This window comes from Mandrillus leucophaeus, unplaced genomic scaffold, assembly GCF_000951045.1.
Source record: "Mandrillus leucophaeus isolate KB7577 unplaced genomic scaffold, Mleu.le_1.0 Scaffold277, whole genome shotgun sequence".
NCBI lineage: Eukaryota > Metazoa > Chordata > Mammalia > Primates > Cercopithecidae > Mandrillus > Mandrillus leucophaeus.
Genome location: NW_012102887.1, coordinates 2,103,594 through 2,126,073, shown reverse-complemented (window position 1 = coordinate 2,126,073; position 22,480 = coordinate 2,103,594). Strand labels below are relative to the sequence as shown.

Here is a 22,480-nt window from a genome sequence, read left to right as displayed (position 1 = left end):
TAGGTCTTTGTCCTAATGCTCTCCATCCTCTTGCCCCCTAACACCCAACAGTCCCTGGTGTGTGCTCTTCCCCTCCCTGTGTCCATGTGTTCTCATTGTTTAACTCCCACTTACGAGTGAGAACACGTGGTGTTTGGTTTTCTGTTCCTGTGTTAGTTTGCTGAGGATGATGGCTTCCAGCTTCATCTATGTTCCTGCAAAGGACATGATCTCATTCTTTTCTATGGCTGCATAGTATTCCATTGTGTGTATGTGCCACATTTTCTTTATCCAGTCAATCATTGATGGAAAAAGCCCACTTCTTGAGAAAGAAACACAAAGGTGCTAAATGAGAGGAGGGAAGAGACAGATGGGGATTACCTAAAGAGCAAAGCCATCGTCTTCTTTCTCAGCCCTGCTATGCTGCCTGGAAAAAGGGGTCTGCCCCTGTGAGTGGGCCTGGGAAGGCTGCTCCACCCAGTTCATCTGGACTCCCAGGGTCACTAGATGGCACCAGGGCAGACGTGGGCCAAATTCAAAACCCTGCAGTGCTGCTTCATGGGCTCAGTTTCTGGGTCAAGGCAGGAGGTGGAAATGGTGGAACTTGCCCTCCATCTATGGAATTTTTGAGTCAGTCATTCAGCAAATGATGACTGGACACCTGTGATAGTGACCTGACAGTGAGCAGCACAGACGTGTCTCTTGAGTCCAGGGACTCTCTGCTCACACTTGGCCAGGCTCTTGCTCTTCGAGGGTGCCTTTCATGAAGTCTGTTTGAAATGTTTTGGTTTTTGTCAGTTTTTGGTTGGGTTATAGGTAGGTTCACAAGTTACCGTGTGTATTCAGAAGACCAAATCCCTCCATTTATCAACTAAAGTTAAAGAAAGGAAGGAAGCCTGTAGCAAAAAAAAAAAAAATTAAGCATGCAAACCTTCAGGTTCCCCCCATTGCTATATGATTTTCTATGTTTACGTTTTAATCTATTGATAGGCCTGGATTTCAGAGTAGAGATTCAGACCCCTACCTGAGTTTGGGTTGTGCCCTCTGGCTGCCATCCTTCCTCACAAAAGTTCCTCCCTGGACTTCAGCCTCGGAGTTCTTGTTCACTTTCAATATTTCCTTTTTGCAGTTTGTGTGTGTGTGTGTGTGTGTGTACACAAAACTCTATAGTGTTGATTGTCCTTAAATGATCTTCTTCTAAACTCATCCAAACCATTTAATTTGTAGTAGGAATCCCAAAGTATATCCTCCCCAGAGAAAGAATGAGAATTGCCTGGCATCAAGTCCAGGAAATAATTACTCAAAAAAGTTGTGTAAGACATTTTCCTGTGCTAGAGATGCTGGTGACCACAAAATGGGTACCTGGGGGACATGTCTGGCCTCATTGTCTGAGAAAGTTGGGAAGTGGGTGTTTGGCTATTCCCCTTTCCACTCTGCTTCCTCATTTGCTTTGCCATTTACCCAAGTGCCCCCATTCTAAGACTGGTGCTTACTGATCAAGAGCAAAGCTCTATGCCTTAGGAGTAGTTCATAAAATGATTCCTAGATGTAATATTCACTCTCTTTCCTGCCTAGTCCCCTTCAGCAAGGACCTCTCTAACATTTTATGTTTCAATTGTTTTCTTCCAGAGACAAAGGTAAGTTAGATCAAGAGTAAACAGACGGAGATGTTCATTCTTGGAAGCAGCAAGCATTTCGTTATCATTGTTATTGTCTGAGCTAGTGAAAACCAGATGAGAGGGGCCTTGACCTGCCTCCTTCACTAGCAGAAGTGAAGTAGATCATATCTTTCTTGCAGCATTCCTGTGAGTGTTAGAGCAACTCCAGAGCCCATGAATAAGGCTACTCTGTGTTAGAATGATAATTCTGCCTGTTCCTCCTCCTAGCTGCCCATCCCTGAGAGTCTCCTTTTCGTTCACGTGGGCTCTTTGGTTGCAGAGTGGCTGCCTCTCTGCAATGAGCTTGAGGGTTTTGTGGGGAAGAGGCCCAGAGCCCCTCACCACCTTTCCACATGCTTGCCTCCTTACCCAGTTTCACAGGCCTTGACAGATGGCCAGCATTTGTCTCACCTGCGATTCCTTTTTACATAGCACTTGGTGTAACACTTCAAGGAAATAATTAGCATTCTGAGTCTTCTCTGCCCTGTGCATAGAATGTGGGGAGGTTCTGCTGAAGAGGGACTTGAGCCCAGAGTATTGTATGGCTGTTGCCCTTTTGAGTCCTGAGTGTCAAGGTATTAACTTCTTTAGAGTCACTTTTTCATTGAACAAGGATGTACAAAAGAGACATCTAGTTATTAGATTCTTCTGGTTTGGCTGTTAAATAAATGGAAATGTACCCGTGGAAGTGATTTGCATAGATTTCCAGGCACCAGGATCCTCTTTAGTGTCCCGTACCCAAGAGCAGGGTGGATACCCACTGCAGTCTGAGAGTCGTGAACCGTACAGTGCTCATGGTGTCATTGTATAATTGGAGATCACTCTTTTCAGGTACCTCGCCAGTGCATGGCTCAGGCACATCCTGGAGATCTTGGTGCCCCCATTACCATTCTCAGGCCATGTATCCCTTCCAGGCTGCGCTCCTGTGGCACAGACGAGACCTAGTTCCACTGCTCTGATGGCCACACGTGAACCTGCAGCAGTAATTCCTTGGTATGTGGAGAGAACTGGGAAGTGGGTAGCAAGAAAATTATGTTTTTAAAACCACCAGCTCCTTCTTCCATTTAGTTGGCAGTTCCATTTCTAACATAAAATCTTTCAGATCTGAGCTCTCCTAGGGCCTCCCAAGATTTAATATGGTGCCCCAGAATGATAAATGAGAATAAAGAGAAACTCTTCATGACAGGACCATGTAGAAAACGTGGAATCGATGCCCCTGAGGTAACTAACTTGATTGTGGTACTCATTTCACTACACACACACACAGACACACACACACACCCCTATAAATACATCTATAAAATCATCACGTTGTATACCTTAAACTTATACAATTTTATTTGTCAGTTAGACCTCGATAAAGTTGGAGGTGAGGGAGGTCCGAACTCAATGACGGTTTGCTTTCCTCAGAATGGCAATGGGGTGAGGGAGGGCCCGGCTCCTAGAGGGAGCAACTTCTTGATTTTCCTCATTCTTTCTCATTTCCCTGCCGGGGCCACCCAGAAGCAGTCCTATTCAGATGATAGAAAACCTTGTCAGTCCTCCTAATGAAAGGGGGAGTTTGGTACAGAACAGGGGAATCTGCTTGGATTTAAAGATGGTGTCAAACTATTGTCCAATGCAGGGAAATGCATTTATTTCTACATGAAGAAGGAACTCGTTAAAATCTGTTAGGCTTGGAATTTTCGACAATGATCTATACATAAACTCCTTAAGTATTGCCTTGTGTACTGACATATTAAAAATTATGATGATGCTTAGGAACTACGTATTATTTAGGAAATATTTGAAAAGAGATAATACACAAAAGCAAGATTTCATTGTTGTCAATAGATAGCAAGCAAGGTTACCTTGTCCCTCTGAGGGATCTGATTGAGTGCATTTGGCTGCAGGAGTAATATAAGTGGCCCCAGGGTGTTGTGTTCTGTATCTAGATCTAGAGGACAGTCACACTCATGGTTCCAGTTGAAAATAGGTCTCTTGCTTCCATTAGCATAGCAGGGCCTGTCTGGTCACAAGTCCTGACTGTTTGGTTTGGAGACTATGTGCAGTATGGATTGGAGCAGAGGTGCAAAGCCCCAAGTTTTGGGTACCAGGGACACTTGCAAGGTGTGAGAGCACAGCCTGCTCTTCCCTCAAGGCCAACCCGAACTTAGCAGCCAAGCAGGGCTTCTGGGGCAGTCCAGGTGTGGAGCTGTTGTCCATTGTCACTTAAGTCCTCTGTCACCTTGTCCGTGTCCTCTGGTCGTACTAGATCTTGGATATGCCCACCCCCCTGGAGACACCACTAGACAAAGAGAAATGAGGATGCCTAGTCAATGACTTCCCAAGTCCAAGTCGAGACGTCTGCTTCAGCTGCTTTGACAGGCAGCAACATCAAAGGAGCAGTATCCCAGTATCCCAATATAGTAACAATTTATTGTAAATTATCAAAATGTGTGAGCTTTACCCACACCTCCTTACCTCGAAACCTGTCCCTGCCGTTTCCTCTTCTTTGACCATCCCATCTTCACTGTGTAGGAGACTCACCACTGTACACTAATGAAGAACGCACACAGTTCTATGCAGTGCTGCCGCTACCTTAAGCTTGTCTAGAGGAAGAGAAGAGACCCCAGTCTAACTTGACACATCAGGCCATTGTCTTATTTTGAGAGGAGGCTTACCGGGGGCCTGGGTATGGCTTGTAAGTGCTGTAGGCACAAGGTACTATGACTTGGGCCTATCGGGTAGGTGTCTGGAGTGGGGCACAAGGGCAGTGATAAATTTCAGTGACTACCATCCTGCTCTGGTATTTTTCCCCACTTGGCAGCATTTTATATATAAAACTGAGGCTTCATTTATTTTGATCCCCTCTTCCCATTGAAAGAGCCATCATCTTTTTCTTAGAGACCCCAAACAAACAGGGTAGATGGCAGAGGCCTCTTATCTGGCACAAGACTCGGGTTCCTGGTTTACCCTTCAGGCTGGGATAAGGCTAGCGCCACAAATGGGACTCAGAAACAAGCCACTGCTCTCCTGAGTGCCTGTCTTCATGTAAAAAGGGATCTTTGTGGTCATTTGTTTCTATGCCTTTGTTTTGGAAATGAGGAACTTGAGGCCCAGAGAAGTCAAGGAGCATCACTGGACGTCTGGCATCTCTGGTTTCCCAGTTCAGTTTGTGTCTCCCCTTCAGCAAGCTCCCCCTCCCTTTAGTTTTGCATTTAACACAGTCTTGCCTTCATGACTGCCGCCTCCTTTTTTTCTGTAAACACGAATATGAAGTGTATTTGCTTTGCTTTTCAGCCTTGTCTGCCCCACTGAGTGTCCAAAATAGCCGGCTGGAATTCATGAGAATGTTATGTCTTCAGATGTTTATAATCCAAAAGAATCTCTTATGGGTTTTTGTAATAAAACAACTTAGATGTTGGTATTTTGTGTTGGAAAGGCGAGCGAAGTTCACAATGCAGCAATTACAATGCAGTGCATTATGTATAATTTGTAGCCTGCCCCAGGAGCGATGGTGAACTGTGAAACACCATCCTGGCCCTGTAGCGTAATTAGCAGGATCCAACGCTGCACAGGGAGAAGCATAATAGTTGTCATCCGAGGTAAATAAAAGTAAGGAAAAGTTCTGATACACCCCAAATTATATAAAGAGCAGCCCCTATATCAGGCTGCAAATATGTCAAGAGTCTTCATTGCTAATTGAAGAAATCTTTTGAGGTTTAGCAGCTCATAAGTTCACACTGGGAATTGCCCTGTTGTTCTAAGGTTGTAAGTCTTGTCTTTGAAATGTAACAGTTGTACTTTTATATTGAGTTCCTCCAATAGTACCATTGTAAACAGGAGGAGTTTGCATTTTAACGTAAGTTTGAACAATGCGGTTTTAAAAGAGTTCACCACATCAAAAAGAGGCTGTTTGGACATGTTTTATGCATTCTTTTCTCTATAGTATTTAAAGCTATAAATGACTCATAGAAGTGTGTTCCATTTAGATCCATCATGTTGGTGTAGTGTCCTCACTGGAGCTTGTACTGCCCTTATTTTTTTCTACTCTGAGATAATTATCTGAAAACAGGTCTAGGCCTTTTGCCAAGTCACTTGCCCTTAATCTGTCTTCAGATCCATAGAAATAATTCTAGAACACTGTTATACTTGGTCTAAACAGCAACACACTTTGTGCCTTTTCATGGTCATCTTTTTTTTTTAATTCAAATATTCAATTTGCACTCTTTTTTCTCCATGTACCAATTACAACCCTTCCTATAGCCTGCTAGTCCCCCATTAAAAATCTCTAATTTTTTGCTAAGCCACTAGTTGGAGTAAAGAAAGGTTGGATGGTACAGGGAAAGATGTGTGTGGTGGTGTCCAAAGCAAACTGGTGGTATACGAAGAGCACTGGGCTTGCGTCTGACCCCTGGACATATGGACCATACCATTTTCTGGCATGAGACCTCAAACCTCAGTCTTTACATCTGTATAATGAAGGCAGTACTTAGCACTCAACACCTCCTTCCATTCCTGCATTTGTTCATTTATTAATTCATCCCCAGGGATAGAATGTGGACACAATCCCTCACTGTCCTTGCCCCCATGGAGCTCACTACCCAGTGAGAATGCACACTGTCAAAATGATTAGATTCACGATAATCACTAACCATGGCATCATGTGCTTTGAAGAGAGGGGATCCTATGAGAGCTTCAGGCAAAGAACCCTCATTGGGGGTGATCAGAGGACACAGTCACTTTCCTGGAGAAGTTGTGTTTGAGCCAAGAGCCGGAGGACATGAAGCAAGAAGCGGGGTGGGGCAAGTGGAGGTGAGGGGAGAGTGGGACCCAAGGGAGCTGGAGAGGCAGCTCGTGGCCACGCCCTGCACTTACTGGGCAGAGTAAGATTCTTTATTTTTGCTGTAAAATAAAAGCCAAGAATAAAGTGAATGAGATGTTTGTTTTTGAAAAGCTCTCCCGGCTACTGTGTGAAGAACGGCTGGTAGGAAGACAGGAGCAAGTGTGGGGAAATGGTTTAGGGTTGTGTTAGAGTTCTTCAGAGGAACAGAACCAATAGGATACAGGAATGTATAAAACGGAGTTTATTGTGGAGAATCAGCTAAGTGATTACAAGCAAAGTCCTATGATAGGCCATCTGCAGGCTGGGGAAAGAGAGAAGCCATTAGTGTGGCTCAGTCCCAGTCCAAAAGCCTCAAAACCAAGGAAACCTGCAGCGCAGCCCTCAGTCTGAGGCCCACGGCCCAAGAGCGCCCAGGAGGCCACTGCTGAAAGTCCCAGTGTCCAAAGGCTGAAGAAACTGCAGTCTCATTGTTGTAGGACTTTCTCCTCAGTTCAGCTAAAAACTGGGTTCTTGTCACACAACCAGGAAAGATAAGGCTCGTGGACACAGAAAGGTGAGAAAAGCAGAATTTATCGGGTGAGAAAAGGAAAACACTCAGCAAAGCAAGAGCGGTTCCTGTTAACAGGCCCCCATCTCACCAACTGAATCCCAGGTCACCACCCAGGAACAGGAGGGGCCAGGCTCCTCCCCCTGCAAATGGCTCGAACTTCCCGAGGCCCCACCCCATCTTCCCATTGCACAGGTCAGTTGGAGATTCTCTGGGAGCCCTTTTTACTTGGCTGGCCCACCATATTCAAAGGCAGGAGGAGAGGAAGCAAGCATCCCACACAGGGGGAGAGAGGAAAAGCAAGAAGACTCAGCAGGCTACGTACCCTCTACCGTCTGCCCTGTTCTAGCCACACTGGCTGTCCACTGGATGTGCCCACCCACTTTGGGGCGCGTCTTCCTCTCCCAGTCTCCTGACTTGAATGTCAGTCAGTCTCCTCTGGCAACTTTCAGAAACACCCAGGAGCACTGCTTCACCAGCCATCTAGGCATCCCTTAAGCCAGTCTAGTTCACGCCTATATTAGCCATCACAGCAGTTCAGGCACTGGTCTAGGCCCATGATATAGGTGACTCAAACAGAGCTGGTGACAGGGCAGATAGAGAAGAATGGACAAATTTGGGAATGTTCAGGTTAAAATGACAAGTTTCGACGGATTGAATTTGGGGGCAGGATGAGTGGAAGAGGAAGGTGTCAAGGAAGACTGTAGGGTCTGGGCTTGTGTGACTAACCGGAGGGATCGTGGGGGCATTTTTGAGAAGGATAGCCTAGAAACGGGGTCATTAATGTAACAGTCGGCACCACTTACCTTTCATTGCTTTGACCCAGGTGCTCACATCCTTTAATTCATTTGGTCCTCAGAACACACCCAAAAGCTAGATTTTACAGATAAGAAAATTGAGGATCAGTGAGTAAAGTAACTCCTCCTAGGGCACAAAATAAGAGGCAAAGCCAGTCTTCAACCTCAGCTCTTTCTGGTTCAGAACCCGTGCCCTACTCTCGTTCCCCACCAGAACCAGGTAGCAGAAGGTCAGCTTTGTAAGACATCGATGTCCACTCCAGATTTGGTAAGTGAGGTTTTAAGCAGAATGAAATGCTTGGAAGAGAAAACAGGAGATTTGGGATGTGGTTCTGTGCCTCTTAGCTCTTAGCAAAACCATTTACCTTCTCTGGACTTCCATTTCCCATCTCTGACATGAGCAAGTCAGATCTACCATCCTGAAGACAGCCCTCGTGTTCTGGAAATGCATGATTTTTATGATGTCATCCTGGATGCATCTCATACACAGTCTACTGTGCACATTTGATTAAATCTTTAGGACTCCTGTCTTAAAACCATATAGTCCTTTCTCTGCTAGCTTTTTATCTGGCCAAAGCACATATTTAGATACTTCCAATGAAGTTCAGAGAGCAGCATATTCCTCTTCCCATATCTAAATCTTCAGTTTTCCAAGATGAACCTAATTCTAGGTTCCTAACTTGGGATTGAAATTTTAAAATTTTCGTTCTGGGGTTTTCTTTTTCTGTTCGTAAAATAAGTTTTATTTTACTAGAATTTATTAATAATGTCTATTAATAGATATGTAAAATAACTCATTTTTTGTTGTTATTGAATATCTCTCCATAGTAGAGACTATTGTAAAATAATTCCCGAGTTTAATTATGTTCAGTTTGAGACTGAGGCAGGCCATTTCAAGGATGTAAAACCAGTCTGAGACACTCCTTGGCCTTCCTGAGACTGGATGGGCTTGTTTCTAAGAGATGTTAGGTTTCCATCATTCTGAGCAAACTATCACAGGGACAGAAAACCAAACACCACATGTTCTCATTCATAGGTGGGAATTGAACAGTGAGAACACTTGGACACAGGGTGGGGAACATCATACACCAGGCCTGTCATGGGGTGGGGGGTGTGGGAAGGGATGGCATTGGGAGAAATACCTAATGTAAACAATGAGTTGATGGGTGCAGCGGGCCAGCATGGCACATGTATACCTATGTAATGAGACCACACGTTGTGCACATGTACCCTAGAACTTAAAGTATAATAATAAATAAATAAATAAATAAGCTTATTGAACTTAAAAAAAAAAAAAATAAAAAGAGAGAGAGATGTTAGGTTTCAGTCACAGAATTGCCCCCTGCCTCTATCAGTTATTAGCACACACACATAAGCACACACTCATGCAAACACATGCAGACACACAAATCCATGCACTCATGCACATGCGCGCGCGCACACACACACACAGTCTCTAATGGGGCACAAGATTAGGATTTGAGAGAGGGATAATGAGTCAATCAGACCTAAAAGAACACACAAAAAGTGGTTAATTAGACTCAGGGTTAAATGCCATCAAATACAGAAATAAGCATGGTTTTAAAATGACCGTCATACTTCTCAGACAGTTTTTCACATCACAGAAACTGGCTTCCCAGCCATCACAATTCTAGGCTAACTCTGACCCACATAAGAATTTCTCAGCCCTGGGGTCCAGAGAGCAAGGCTCCTGCTTGTTTGTGCCTTTCTCCAGATGGCTTCTCACTGCCACGTATCTCGTGGAGCTTATCCACTCCAAACGGATAAAGGTCGCATCGCCCTCATAGTCCAAGTTATCTAGACCTTTGTGGAGAAGCCCACCCTGGTTTCCTAAACCACAAGCTGCTACCTCTCAAAATTCATGGCTATCATACTTTTGATGAGTATATCATTCCTTTTTCACATATTTTCAACTTCCCCCCGCCCTCTTTTCTTTTCTTGCCCAGCAAGCACACATCTAGCCACAGGCCTCACATGTGGTAGGGTTGGGCTGGGAGGTTCCCAGTGATTCCCTCAGCCCTGCCCCTGATGATTTGGATACCTTTGATACCAGCCATGACTCACTCTAATTGCAGGTTTTTCTCAGAGCAGTTTGTCTTCCTCTAGTTCCACCTGCAAAAGATGGATGCCAGGTGGCTGTCAGCTTTAATAAGGGCTTTGGACCACTGTGTTCTCCTAGACCACAAATCTCAGGGACAATTTCCTAGGTCAGGGATTGTTTTTGTAATTATGCATTGATATTAGTATTTCTGGACCTGTAGTTATGTACAGTCAGGCTTATCGTATTTGAAAGGTAAATTTGAACTTTTAAAACATTTAACACAGCATTCAGCATAAATAGATGCAATACATCTCATATCTCAGCCTGTTTCTAGCTGCTGAATGTTCTTTGAGGTGTCCAGAACCCCAGAGCCCAGGCAAATCTTGTAAATTTCATAGAGAAAACAAATCGACTGAATTGTGTTCCAAAGTCTATGGGCTTATAGTCCCCACTCACCTGTTCCTCACTATTTGTGTCTCAGGATTTGAGAGCTATTTAGTGGCTGAGGCCAGAAATGGAAATTTGCCCTAATGGTGTGTTAGCTTGTTCTTTCATTCATTCCTCAAGTATTTATGATGCACCCACTATGTACCAGGCACCAGGGATCCAGAGGTGAATTCCTTTGTCCCTAGGACTGGAGGAGCGACATTGGGCCAGTTTCTTCTACTCTAATGTCATCACTAATAGAATTTTAACTAACAGTTGTATTTGTTGTGTTTTTCAAGATAGCTGGGTTGCATTGGTATCTTTTAAAATCTACATCATCCAAGGTTGAGCATAGCATAACCTAGGAAACTACCATAGTCTTTGGCTCATAGTAAATGTCACCAAAAACCTACTTATACAAAACCAAATGCCATGCTAGTGCAAATGGTCAAAGACAAACATAACCACAGAACACAGTATGGCATTCCTGTGATCAAAGTTTCTCAAAGTGGGGCATGTGGACATCCAGCTCACTTGAGGTGCATGTTAAAAAATGCACATTTCTGGGTCCCCCAACAGACATTGATCTGGAATCTCCCATTAGAACCCTAGAATCTGCCTCTCACCAAGCTCCCCGACGTGGGTTTGAGAATCACTGTTCTAGATCCAGCATCTAGTCTTTAGCCCTTCGAAGAATGCTGTGTTTTCTGCGGGAAGGTGGCATGGAAGTATTGGGTAGGTGTGGGACCTGGGGCCTCTTATGTGGTTCACTTTACTTGCTGCTAGTCAGTCAGGCCACCCACCCTGGGGGCCAGCCACCTCAATCCACTTCTTTTCCCAGGCCCAACAGCCTTGTTTTACTAGACACATGGTTATCTGCCGTGGTTGTCCAGTGTGACCTAAACTTGACCACTCGGGGATGGTTGTTCTCAGCAGTAGTTGTCAACTTTAAGTCACTTTTCAAAGCTCTTATCCCACTGGCTTGTATCTTTTTTTTTTTTTTTTTTTTCCTTATTCCTTGAATGCTTGGAACGATGTTTACTTGTACTTTTTTTCATGTACAAAGGTTAAAGAGTGTTTTAGGAAGATTGAGGTTTCTGAGGGAAATGTTGGCTAATTTCAAATGGTCTTTGATTTCAAAAGTCAATGAAAACATTCCCTTGACCCTTGGTTTGAAGGACTGGAAATTGGGCCGTCTCTGTGGTTTGAAACTCAAGTGGAAGGGAGTGAGAAAAAAACAAAACAGGTCTCAATGTTATCAAAAATGCTTCTTTGTACCTTTATTTGAACAGGAGATTTGAGCGTCTGGGCAAAATGCAATGGTGTGGGGGACCTTGTCATTTGTGAATGGAGGAACTGCCCCTGCTCGTGTAGGAGGGTGAGCCATGCAGCTGGCATTGTGTCCCTTGGAGGGAGGGAGTTGCTGTCCCAGGCAATTATGAAGCCACCACTTAGGACAGGGTCCCAAGAAAGACGTGCTTTCTTCTCCACCAGAAAGCACATCTGTTCACCCCTCTGATCACTGGGGGCCTGCCCAGCAGCTGTGACAGCCGGCACCTGCTGAACTACCAGTTGCCAAGCTGCCAACTTCAAAGATGCTGTCTTAGTGAGTTTAGGCCACCTTAACAAAATACCGCCATGGACTGGGTGGCTTAAACCACAAAAATTTATTTCTCACAGTTCTGGAGGCTCGAAGTTCCAGGTACTAATATGATCAGGTTCTGGTGGGGTCCCTCTTCCTGGATTATAGATGGCCGCCTTCTCACTGTGACCTCACATGGCAGAGAGTGCGAGCTCTGGCCTCTTCATTCCCTGATAAGGGTACCAATACCACCACCCGGGCTCCACCCTCCTGTCTCATGGAAACCTAATTACCTCCCAAAGGCCCCACCTCCACATACCATCACATTGAGGGTTAGGACTTCAAAGTATGAATTTTGAGGGAACACAAACGTTGAGTCCATGACAGCCTTTGTGACCTCTCTGAGCCTAGGCATACCAGGCAGAACAGCAACAGCTAACTCCCTGGGGTCATAGGCTAAGGAATTAGAAATAGTCTCCTGAAAGGAACCACGGGTGCTGGAGACTTTTGCAGATTCCTAGAACTCATGGAATACTCACTTTATAAGCCCTGGTCTTGTACATTCACTCAGTGCTAGAGCAGAAAAACCCCCAAGTCAAACCAAGTTCTGAGTGTCCTTAGACAGCAGTGTGCACTCTGAACCAGGCATCAGGCACAGTCAGAATGGGAGCTAGATGGGCCTTTTATCTCCCTTCCGCCCTGCTGATGCTCTCCTGGGATTGGGGTGGGGGCTGAGGAGGAGGGGCAGAAGCAAAGAGGAGGATTGGGGACAAGTACAAGTTGTGGGGGTGGTTTGAGTGAAAATGTGAGCCAGTAACCAGTACCACCTGGTTAGGCCTAACATAGATCATTTTGAGTATTACTGCATCCAGGATTGATTGTCTTATTACCATAGATTGTGTCTGTTTATCTCCTCTGATTTGGAGTTAGCATATTAAGGAGGCTCCGGATCATTCCTGCAAAGCACTCACTAACACAAGGCAGCATGCACAATAGCAGGAGGAAATTCAGAATTAGAAATAGTTAAACTATCTGCATTCATATCCGTATCTGTATCTATATCTCTCCCAGTGCCTTGTCAGTCTCCTCTGCTCTGGAAGAATTCTGATATGACATAGAAACTGCTAGATGCTGGCAAATAATTCCTGGGTTTCAGGCCATCTAGACAATAAACAACTCCATAATATTCAGTGCAGCAGCCTCTGTAGCGCCCATCTGTTTCAAAATAACCCTAATTCTGCTTACAATGCGGAATGCTTTGTTGACTGGAATTTGTCCTAGTTTTCGTCAGTGGATTTAATGTCATAGGCCTCTGGTTCCACCTGCTGGCAGATATAAATACCAGAATGAAACTCGCGTGGATATTTTCAGTTGCAAGAAAATCTGAGCTGTAGCTCAGTGGTTCTCAAAGGCTGATGTACGTCAGAGTCACCTGGGAGCTCATTAAAACTACAGCGGCCTGGGCTCTGTGGCAAGCCCACCCAATCAGCAGCTATTTCTTAAACAGCCCTCCTGGTGATTCACACACCCGTACCAACGTTAGCAGACCCCACTTCATCTGGAATGAGGGGTGCAGAACCCAGCAAGGTTAGGGATGATTCCAAACCACTGTATCCTACTCATGGCCAAGCAGGGGGTGACAGAGTGACAAAGCCACCTTTAGTTACCCACCCCTGCCTCTTCCAGTTTATCCAGGTAACTCTTAGTGGCAAAGGCCAAAGCTTTATTCCCTTGGAACTCATTTAGAAAAGAAACAATTCAAAGTGGAGAAACCTGGTGAAAGCACTACTTATCTAAGTGCTCAAGGTTAACGTCACCAGTGATAAGTCATGTTGACAGCACATTGATATGTGATGAGGGCATTTCACCTCTGTGGTATTCTTCACCAAAACCCATAACCCCAGTCTAACCATGAGGACAAACAGCAGACAAACCAGACCGAATGACATTCTTCATGATATCTGGCCGCTACCACTCAAGACTGTCAAGGTCATGGGGGTCAAGAAAGAACTCAGAAAGAGCCACAGACCAGAAGAGACTAAGGAGACTTGATAACAAAATGCCCTGTGGTCTCCAGGATTGGACCCCGAACAGAAAAAGGAAATTAGTGAAAAAACTGGGGAAATCTAAATGTCTGGAATTTAGTTCAACGGAATGTATCAATGTTGGTTTCTTAGTTTTGACAAATGTATTGTAAGATGTTAACATTTAGGGAATTGACTTGTCTGTAGTATCTTTGCAACTTTTATGTAAATTTTAAATTATTCCAAAATAAAAAGTTTATTTAAAAAATTTACAAAAAAAAAAAATAACCCCATCAAAAAGCGGGTAAAGGATATGAACAGACAATTCTCAAAAGAACACATTCATGTAGCCAAGAAGCATATGAAAAAAAGCTCATCATCACTGGTCATTAGAGAAATGCAAATCAAAACCACAATGAGATATCATCTCATGCCAGTTTGAGTAGCGATCATTAAAAAGTCAGGAAACAACAGATGCTGGAGAGGATGTGGAAAATGGGAACGCTTTTACACTGTTGGTGGGAGTGTAAATTAGTTCAACCATTGTGGAAGATAGTGTGATTCCTCAAGGATCTAGAACCAGAAATACCATTTGACTCAGCAATCCCATTATTGGGTAGAATTATAAATCATTATAAATCAAAGAATTATAAATCATTCTACTATAAAGACACATGCACCATGTATGCTTATTGCAGCACTATTCACAATAGCAGACTTGGGACCAACCCAAATGCCTATCAATGATAGACTGGATAAAGAAAATGTGGCACGTATACACCATGGAATACTATGCAGCCATAAAAAAGAATGAGTTCGTGTCCTTTGCAGGGACATGGATGAAGCTGGAAACCATCATTCTCAGCACAGTAACACAGGAACAGAAAACCAAACACTGCATGTTCTTGCTCATAAGTGGGAGTTGAACAATGAGAACACATGGACACAAGGAGGGAGGACACACCAGGGCCTGTTGGGGGGTGGGGGCAAGGGGAGGCATAGCATTAGGAGAAATACCCGATGCATCTAGGGCTTATAACCTAATTGACAGGTTGATGGGTGCAGCAAACCACCATGGCACATGTATACCTATGTAACAAACCTGCACGTTCTGCACACATCCCAGAACTTAAAGTATAATAAAAAAAAAATTTAAACATTGGGATGGGAGGATGGCACTGAAGAGAGACAAAGTGTGTTGGAGGACATTGCCAAGGAGCATAGCGTGACTGCTTCTCTACCAGCTGCCAAAAGTCATGAGCAGCTAGCTGGTAGGACAGGCGACAGTCTCCAGAGAAGCTGCCCAGGCAGCTGGCCAGTGGTTGCTGCTGTGACACATTTGCACTCTCCCGTCTGTCTGCCACCCGACCCCTGTGTCTCACTGGGAACCAAACAGTCATGGACACTCGAACCTCTGTGTGGGAGTCAGAGGTCCAAGCCCCCTCTGGGTACAGATGAGGGACCTGAGGCCCAGGGAGGGAAGTGACCTGTGCCAGATCCTGGTGGAGCCCCGATATGAACCCACATCTGGTTGAAGTAAATTCATTTGCCACAGCATTTCTCAGTGACTTGATACATTATCTGCAACAGAGTCATCTGGGTGCTCATTAAAATGAAGTTCCTGGGCTCCAACCACCACTTACTGCATCAGAATCTGTGGTGAGGGGGTGGAGGGGATCCAATAATCTGCATTTTGAACAGTTCTTCATTTCTATGCACGGTTCAGATTAAGGACCACTGCAGCAAACTGGGCAATGGTTGCTGTTTGATGGAAACTTCTATGCATAGGGCCAGGGCTGCTAAAAGCTAAGAATGGGAGAATCCAGCTACTGCCATTCTCTTAGGATGAAAGTCATAGTAGGTGGCAAGCAGCAGGGCCAGGACCCAGTGTGTTTCAGGCAGAGGCAATATTTTATTCTATTTTGACCTCAGTGTATTATCATTTAAACACTGTTGCCCTCACTACTCTTGTCTTTTTAAAATAATGAAGTTAAAACTTACCCAAAGACAATCTTAAGATCAAGAAGCAAGAGGTTGGGAGTGGGACTCATATCAGGGCCCTGAGGAGACCACTGTTAAGTCTCTTCCTCTGGCCTTCCCTGCCACTATGCCCCATCTGAACATCTTCAGGAAAACCAGGCCAGAAAGAGACAATGGCAAGTCTCCTGGACCCCAAGATAAAGATCAGAACAGACAAAGGACCCAGATGCCTGGGAAGCCTGAAGCAGGCTGCAGTTTGGACCTCAGGAATCCTTTGAGGCTGCAGGGTCGCGGGAGTGGAGTTGAGCAAAGACTCAGGCCATGCGAGGTGGAGAGCAGCTGCCCACACTGTGCCAGGCTGGCCCTCTCTGCGGACTGGTGTGGAATCTGCATCAGAAACATCAGAAGAGGTCGGGGGCTTAAGCTGCCCCTCAGCAGACACATTGGCCCTGGAGCTTCTGAGAGGAAGGTGGGATTTTAATATTCTGAAGGGTTTTCATACTTTTTGTATCATTTTACAGACCTCATATACATAGATATAGATATATTAAGAGATAGAACGAGCATGGAGAATTATTCCAGTAAGAAGTTATAAACTGTTCTCTATTTTAGAAAATACTTGAGAGTTAACTACCAAGGCTGACTTTTGCAGCTGGACCTATCTATTGCCAAACCTTACTCCTAGTCAAAGGAGATCCTAATTCTAGATGCATCCAGTTATCCAAAATAAAGCCTTACTATTTGCAGTGAGCCTTATTTAAGGCAGATGATGCATTGTTTCTGCTGTCCTTTAAACAGACCCTGTCTCCAAGTCGTAATTAAGGCAATAATACATTCTGGAGGTTTACATATGCTGATGTAGGGGCTGAGGAAGACAACTGGAACATCTGATGTCTGAAGGAGAATAGACGGGAATCTAGGTTTGAGTTCCTGACTCAGCCACTGACCAGCTATTTGGCTTTGCCAAGTTGCTTAAAATCTTTAAGCCTCAATTCCTCACCTATAAAATAGACAAGGAAATTCTACTTGGAAGGATAAGTAGGATAGAAACCACTTATAACAATATGGATCAACCTCACAAGCATAATGTAAAATTAAGCCACTCACAAAGTGTACATATTGTATGGATCCACTTATGGACAAAAATAGGGAAAAAATCTGTAGTTAGAAATCAGGATCATGGGTACTGTTGGGTATCGAGGTATAGTAACTGGAAGGGGGCATGTGGTGGCTTATGAGTGCAGGAAATATTCTGGTATTTTCAGAAATAACCTCGTATCTTCACCTGGATATTGGTCTCACACATCCAGTTTGTGAAAATGAATCAAGTTATACACTTCAAGGTGTAGTGGGGGGTGGGGCAGTAAATAGAGTGAGCATGTAGCAGTTGTCCCACAAATATTGTTTGTCTCCCTTTGACTTCTCTTTCTTTTTTGGGGAGGTGGGGGAATTCTAGAAGTGAGACCATATCTTGTCTATATTACAGGAAACACTGACCTGACATAGTGGACCTGATGTCATAGATTAGTCAGATTGTTACCTGGAGTATAGCCTGTTGATTTTAAGTCATTTGTGTTCATTAACGGTCTCCAAAATTAACCAGCTGGAGGGGAGAGAAAAGTACAACAGGTAAAGTGGTAAACTAGGGGCTGAGTTGATCTGTATTTCACAATGCAGAGTGCTAACCACTGTAAATCGCCGAGATCTCTGTTTCAAGGCTTCTTGTTTTGAGATTCCAGATATTATTTCAGAATTAGGGAATCTCCACTGTTGCAGTCTTGATTGATTGAAGAGATAGAAATGTGAATGTTTTCTCTCTAAAGTCACATCTAAATATTGCCTTTCTCATAAACCATACTGAAATTTCCATTTGTATGAAAGTTATACCATTTTAAGTTAATTTCATACTACTTATAGAGAGAGAGAGAATATTGTAATTAGCGAGTCAAAACATAAAGTGTGGTTACTGCCTTTAAGCATCTCCCCTTTCCAAAGAATGTCTTGCTAAATTGTTAGACCTGGGGTTCCTTCCAGGCCTTTTTGGTCTTTGACGGTAAATGACTTAACAACCATCCTTTCAGGAGGCATTTTGGAAGCTTTGCAGCTCATGGAATGCTAATAAAGTAACATTCTTGAAAGAGAGAACATGGGTCCCATGCTGCTGCCCTCATCTGACAATAGAAATCCCAGAGAACACTGGTGATTTATTTAGAGGTTTCCTGGTTTAGAAAAAAAGTGATTGCCTCTTTAGCTCCCTAATTTAAGGGAGAGATATTATGCTATCCTGCGACTTCAGTATAATTTCACTGCATGGCATAGTGTGTTCATCAGATCATGGGCAGGATCTATGAATACCAGCAAATTAAACGTCTAGATTTACACGGATGGCAAACAGTAGGGAAAATGGCCATCAACTCATGGTGCTCCTTTTAGCAATTCTTATCTGGACAAAATTGCTTCTCTTCCCTTAGATGTAAAATGCAGAGGCTATTGCATTTTACATAAGGGTAGAGGACTGAACATTTTTTCATCAAGAACCACAAATCAATAAATTTTGTGATCTTACTACTGGTGCTGTAATTGAGGTAAATCATCTTAACACGAGCAGTGTTTCTGAGGTTCTTTGAAGCATGTACACTGCTGCTTTGAGTAAAATTGAGGGCTGACCTCCATTGACAAGAACACGGAGGCAAGGCTCATAAATACTCATATTCTATACCAAGTTCTTTGGAGCAGGGCTGTTTCACGCAGGCCTGTAAATGTCCAATGTATGATTTAACTAAGCAGAGAAAAGAAGATCTTGGCTGGACACTCCAGCTCTGTCAGTCACCCAAAGGCTCTTTCATGTGACTAAAGTGTGCTACTTAATGAAAGTCATTAATTACCTTTTTATATCTATTTCTTAGAAGACAGATATTTAGTAACTAGCAACTCAACACTGTACAAAGCACTGCCAAAGGGTTTGCAAACAAAATTGAGCTCTGTATTTTAAGAAGTCACAGGTTTTGTCATTTTGTATATCTTTTTTTTTTTTTAAAGACAGAGTCTGTCTCTGCTGCCTGGCTGGAGTGCAGTGGCAAGATCTGGGCTCACTGCAATCTCTGCCTCCCGGGTTCAAGCCATTCACCTGCCCCAGCCTCCCAAGTAGCTGGGATTACAGGCCCGTGCCACCACACCCAGCTAATTTTTGTATTTTTAGTAGTGTCGGGGTTTCACCATGTTGGCCAGGATGGTCTCAATCTCCTGACCTTGTGAACCGCCCACCTTGGCCTCCCAAAGTGCTGGGATTAGAAGCATGAGCCACCACACCCAGCCCATTTTGTATATCTCTTATACAGAGTTAATGATAGGAACAAATAGACATTTAGCACATGATTCTTGATGATGTTAGAGATGAACAATCATACCATCCAATGTTCAGCTGGCATTTACTGTCATGTGGCACCCAGCTAATCATTTTATGTGCATTATCTCTTCTAATCCTTCAACAGCCAAACAAAGGAACTACTCAGTATTCCCATTTTATAGACAAGGAAACTAAGACCAAGAGCAAGAGGGTTACCTACTTGCTCAAGGATGTGTAGCTAAAAAGTGGAGGAGCTGGGATTTAATCACAGGTTGTCAAACTTCAGAGTCATGGAAAGGACCCTGGAAGTCCCCTTTTTCAGTAGCCTCCTCTCACATATGATTCAACAGGAGACTGCTGAAATGAAGCATAGGACTCAACTGGAGACTGCTGAAATGAAGCATAGGATTCAACAGGAGACTGCTGAAATGAAGCATAGGATTCAACAGGAGACTGCTGAAACGAAGCACCTTGTGAAGGGTGTCTCCACGATTCCCAGGCAGAGCTGGGAAACTGTCTCCTAATTCCCTACTAACACTTTTTCCTTTACACTCATGGGGATGCCTCCTTCTACCACCCCAAGGAGGCTTGTACATATCAGAAACACAAAGGTAAGACCCTTCGAGAAAGCCTGCAGAGAATGCTGGAGGTTAAGAAGACAGGTAATAGATCATATGACACAAGTGGAAACTATAGAAATAGTTTGACACATAAATGCAATGGTGGGGAAGTAGAAGACAGAGCATACCTGAGACTGAGTGGACAGCCAGGTAGTCTTGTGCCGAGTGTGGCTCCAACTCAAAGCACACCCACAGTAGTTGGTGTAGACTAGTGGCTGACATCAACTTTGTGATTGTCTTCGAAATAAGTTTTTATGCTTAAAAACGTTCCCCCCAGATCAACTCATATTCAGAACAGTGTAGTTTTCAGAGCTGGAAACAAAGCAATTCAGCCATTCTTCAGAGAGTAAGATGGCTTTTATATCAAAAACACTGAGTTGGAAGGATTTAAAATACCTTAAGAGCTGGCATGATTACAAATTGGGCTTTATTGTGGTTTGGGTTGTTGTATTGTTATACCCAACGCCTTCTTGGTTCTCCTAGAAAGCCAAACCGTGCTAGCAGCCAGTGGAATTTAAGGAGACCCACATGGGAACTTTAGATTCACGTCTTTGATATCAGCAGAGTCCCACAGAATTGAGAACTTAGACTGGACCTTCTTATTTTTCTGTTTTCAAATAGCAGTGAGCTTCCCACATGTCCATATCCGTGAAGAAAAGGGACACTGGGTTTGGGCAGGAAGGGCGGGGATGGTGAGAGGTGCAACCCTGAACACTTTCGGTGTGAGAACTGGTGGCCACATGGGAAAGTGGGAAGAGACTCAGAAGGTTTGCTGTTCTTCATGCTAGCTTAGTGACCTCAAGATGTGTCCCTAACACCTTCTGAGCCTCTGTTTCCTCATCTGCAAAACTGAGATGATTCTATTGGGAGTAAAAGCTAAGTGGAAAAGGGCACCTTGAAAGGGCTTTATAAAGAAGAGTGTGATGATTGTTCTTCTCCTGACATGAGTTTTCTGCTTCAGCATTTCTTTGGTTGGCTCAGCCCTGGTTCTCCTCGAATGCCCTGCAAATGGGTCCAAGGCTGTGTGTGCTGGCTGCTCCTTTTGAGAGCTGGACCTCGGGCACCTTCCCAGTCTGCCTCTTCTAATTCCTCCATGCAGTTCCCTTCATGGAAATTATTAATCCGCAGGCTTTTTCTTTTGAAGAAACGCTAAAGAAAACACCAGAGGACTCTGTGTTGCCCTCTGGGAGTCTGAGCAAGTCTTTCAGCCTCCATGGGTTTCTGCCCTGTGGCCCGGAGTCAGGGTGCCACGTCGAGCTTGCTTCTGACTCTGCCCGCGGCTAGTTCTAAGAGTTCCCAGTCCATCTGGAATGAGGTGTCAAGTCCTGGCCTGCACTCACAAGTGCAATTAAGACCAGTCTTTTTAAAAACAACTGTTAAAGGAAAAGGAGAATTTGGAGCTCATGATATAAAATAGTTTTAAGCAATCAACTAATGGTGATTTGATTCATGAATTTGTAATTTCAAAGCATTTACCATTTTGAACAAAGAGAGATTCCTTTACAAATACATATGGCAAAAACGGTATCCAGGTTTTTAACTTTTAATCTTACAGTATTCATAAAATCTTTATGGTAAAAGTGTTATAAGCCTATAATATGTTTGAGTATCATCTTTAATGAAAGTTAACAAATTGGTCTATTTTTCACTGTATCAAAATGCCTTGAAGTAGGGATTTATCCAGCAGAAGTGAGTGTGGGGGTTAGGTCTGCCCTGTTTATTTTGGGGTGTTCTAGTCAGGAAGGGTACAAGGGGTTGGGGAGGTATAATTCTCCCATGCTCTCAACAGGAAAGGAGAGTCAGTTCTGGGGAAGCATTGGGATCTTCATCAGTAGAGAAGCAAAAATATAAAAAAGGGGTTGGCTTTGACTACTTTTTTGAATTTCTCTTTGACAATGGAAACTTCAGCTGTGGATTGAAAAGACAGACTCCGTTTCCCACTGCTTTCTCTAACATCTTTTCACTATGGTTTGTTGCCATGTCAGCTTATACATAAATGGACACATCTTTGAAAAGGTGCCACTCTTGGGCAATAAGCAAGAGGGATCGACTGTTTGTTCACTTGCTTTCCCTCCTGGCTTAACTGTGCTTTGCCCACCCTCCCTTCCCAGCCAGGCCAGTGCTGCCAGAACATTTGGTCCCGAATGAGTTGTTTCAGAACCTCACTGGGCAGTGTTGGAAGTCGTAAGCAGGTGCTGTAGAGTCAAGTCCATACACTTATTGAATAGCTACTGTGTGTTCAGAACTGTCCCAGACGCTGGGGAGAGGGAGGCGTGTCAGAGGGATCCCCCACCATTTTAGAGCTTATGATCCTGGTAGGAGAGAGAAGAGTGGTCCAGAAATGCCTACACATCTGGCAGGATGTGGTGATGATTGAAAGAAGACAACCAAACGGAAGGTGCTGAAAGCTGAAGAGTTCGAATTGGGAGAATTATTCTGTTGGTTCCATCGGGGGTGGCCTAGCATTACAAGAGAGAGTAAGACTTCTGGTTGATGTAGGTGATGGGAGAGAGCCTTTCAGGGCAAATTACCAGGGTCAGCAGAGCTATAGTAGTGAAAAGGTACAGCCTTTTCAGTCCCCATGCTTAGAAGTAAACCTCTACTTACCCGTATCTATCAGTGATGCATCTT

The 22,480-nt window shown here is 44.0% G+C and overlaps 1 protein-coding gene across 1 annotated transcript in view; it reads left to right on the top strand.

Annotated features, from left to right (window-relative positions):
* Positions 1-22,480, top strand: part of RHBDD1 (rhomboid domain containing 1) — a 151,898-nt gene that overhangs the window by 128,003 nt on the left and 1,415 nt on the right. The gene's annotated exons all lie outside the window — the stretch shown is intronic.